Source organism: Myotis davidii, unplaced genomic scaffold (genome assembly GCF_000327345.1).
Source record: "Myotis davidii unplaced genomic scaffold, ASM32734v1 scaffold323, whole genome shotgun sequence".
NCBI classification, from domain to species: domain Eukaryota; kingdom Metazoa; phylum Chordata; class Mammalia; order Chiroptera; family Vespertilionidae; genus Myotis; species Myotis davidii.
Window position 1 is genome coordinate 1,251,257 of NW_006295491.1, and position 3,254 is coordinate 1,254,510.

General features: G+C 45.6%; 1 protein-coding gene across 4 annotated transcripts in view; it reads right to left on the reverse strand.

Moving 5' to 3' along the window:
- TRIM2 (tripartite motif containing 2) overlaps positions 1-3,254 on the reverse strand; it is a 135,759-nt gene that overhangs the window by 78,803 nt on the left and 53,702 nt on the right. The gene's annotated exons all lie outside the window — the stretch shown is intronic.

Consider the following 3,254-nt stretch of genomic DNA (forward strand, 5'->3'; position numbering starts at 1 on the left):
CCAGGACGCACGAGAACACACAACATGCACGTTGGTGCCCGGTTCCAGAAAGATTTCCAGCGCGATGACTCAAGGCTCCCGCGGCCAGCCTCCGGGAAGGGCCAACCGCAGCCCAGGGGCGCAGGGAAAAGGGGGCTTGGCTCCCTTGGCAGGTCCGCTCCCCCGGCTCCCCCGAACGCGCCCTGTAAACACAGATGCAAACTGTCCTTTCAGGGGAAGCGACTGGAGTCTGATGGGGCCCAGAGAGCAAAAAGGGGCAGCCTTCATTACAGGCCGGCTCATTAAAAGCAACCACAACTCCCGAGTGCGAGAGAGGACATCTCCGCGTTTACTTTCATTCTGGCAAATAGTCAACTACAGCACAACCAGCTCTGAAAATGATGAGGCATTTCTATTCCTCAGGGTCTTACTTTTTATGCTAAAATACTCCCCTCCCCTCCCTAACCTTCCTTCCTTCCTTCCTTCCTTCCTTCCTTCCTTCCTTCCAGAAACATTTATGACTAACTCCTATATGTTGTAATAAATTGAGAGCAGAAAGTTGGAAAAAACCTGAAGCCTTTGCTCTTACGTGCCTTATTATTGGGGGAGGGTGGTGAGAAGGGGGGAGGAGGACCAACAATTTCAGTGCATTGTGCAATAGCTGTGATAGAGTGTGTGCCCAGAGGGTTACAGGAACATAGAAGCAAGTTTTAAATAATGCTGGAAATCAAGGAAGGCTTCTCAGAGGAGGCTGCATTTGAGTTTTGAAACCTGAGCAGACATCAGATAGAATGAAGAGAGAGAGAGAGAGAGAGGGGAGAGAGATCTGAACCATTGAATGGCTGCAGAAAGCAGGTGCAAGGAGCAAAGGTGAAAGATGGCTTATAAAGAGTGGCAAGGAGTCAGATCACACAGGTTTTATCTGCTAAGCTCTGGGATTTGACTTTTGTTTGGAAGCTATGGGGACACTCAGAAAGATTTTAAGCAGATGAGTGATTTGATTAAGACTGTGTTGCAGAAAGACGACTGTGGAAGGCAAATGGAAGACAGCCTGGGGAGGGAGTGTAGGTGGGGCTGGGATGGACAGGAAAGACTCCAAAGGTGTAAAAGAGGTGGGACCTTTAGGATTTGATGCCTGATAATAGGCAGCGGAGTGGGGTTGTAGGCTAACACCCAGCTGCTGACGTGGGCAACACTGGGGATGGAGGGTACCATTCACCAAGAGAGAAGAATAAAGGAGGAACAGGTGGGACCAGAGAAACGATGGCTTAAGTTTAGACAAGTTGAGCCTGTGATTTTTGTGGGATATTCAATGCGAATGTCCCAGGAGGCCAGTGAGTTGGATCTTTGTGGTCTTTGGGGCATTATGGGCTAGCTATACAAGCTAGGCAGGTGCCCACTTAAAAGTAGAAGCAAATACAGGAGTAGAGAAAAACCCACTGAGCTTGCGAGAGCTGTCCTAACAAAGCACCATCACACGAAGTGGTTTGAACAATAGAAATGTATTGGCTCGCAGGTCTGGAGGTTGGATATCCAAGTCTCATGTGTCAGCAGGAGGAACATTCTCCCTCTGCCTGCCGCTGGGGAGAGATCTGTTCTAGCACACTGCCTTAGCTCCTCGTAGTTCCTTCGCTTGTGGCAACATAACCCCGGTCTTCACATGGCGGGCTCCCTGTGTGCTGTTCAAATTTCCCCTTTCTGTAAGGGCATCAATCATACTGGAGTAGGGGCCCACCCTACTGCAGTATGACCTCATTTTAACTAATTCTGTCTGCCCTTATTTCCATCTCCTATTAGAAATTTCTCTATATCCATATAAGGTCACGTTCTAAGGTAGTGGGGGTTAGGACTTCAACATGAATTTGGGGAGTGGGGGACACAATTCAACCATAACATTCACAGACTTGCCCTAACCGGTTTGGCTCAGTGGATAGAGCGTCGGCCTGCGGAATGAAAGGTCCCAGGTTCGATTCCGGTCAAGGGCATGTACCTTGGTTGCAGGCACATTCCCAGTAGGGGGTGTGCAGGAGGCAGCTGATCAATGCTTCTCTCTCATTGATGCTTCTAACTCTCTATCCCTCTCCCTTCCTCTCTGTTAAAATTCAATAAAATATATTTAACATACACACACACAAAACATTCACAGACTTGCTGTCTCTATGGATTTGCTTCTTCTGGACACTTCATATGAATAGGATCATACAGTATGGGCCTTTTGTGTCTGGTTTCTTTCATTTAGCATTTTTTTTAAGGTTTAACCATATTGTACAGTACATAGCATGTATCAGTGCTTCATTCGTTTTATTGCAGAATAATATTCCATTGTACAGATAGACTACACTTTGCATATCCATTTCATCAGCTGGTGAACATATGCACTGTTTTCATTTGGGGGCTAGTATGAATAATGCTCTGAATATTTGTGTACAGTATTTTGTGTGGACCTATATTTTCATTTCTCTAGGAGTAGAATTGCTGGGTCATATGGTAATTCTATAGTTAACATTTTGAGCAACTGCCAGACTATCTTCCAGAGCAGTTACATCACTTTATACTGCCACCAGCAATATCTGAGGGTTCATTTTTTTAAAAGAATATATTGACTTTAGACAGGAAGGGGGAGAGAGGGAGAGAGAGAAACATTGATGTGAGAGAGAAACATCTAACAATTGCCTCCCTTATGCACCCCGACCTGAGATCAAATCCACAACTTGTGTATGTGCCCTGAGTAGGAATTGAACCCACCAACTTTCGGTGTACCGGGTGATGCTCCAACCAACTGAGTCACACTGGCCAGGGGTTTCTACATGGAAAAGAATAAGAACTGGTGTTAACCTTCCGTACCCAGGGGGAATTACAGGAGGAACAGATTTGGGGTTCATAGAATGCTTTGAGTCTGACAGGCATTTCATGCTCCAAACCTCCCTGTCTATCCCCAACCCTCCATCTGAGCAACATGAAGTTGTGATCAACATGAAGTTGTGAGCAACATGAAGTTTTCAATATGGAGCATGTACTTTTCAGAACATATCCATCAAAAAGAGTCCACATACCAATCCAGATCGTGACCAAATTATCTCGCCATGAAGATATTAGCTTAGGTGGCCTACCTTGACTCAGCCAAATCCCTATTTAACCAAGGGAGGGGGATGGAAGAAGGAGTTTTTGTTTGTTTTTAAAAATTGATCTTTAATTGCTGGATGTACCTAAATTTGAAGAAGGAAATGGAATGTTTGTGTGTCACAAAGAATTCAGTGAAATGTTTTGCATCTTTG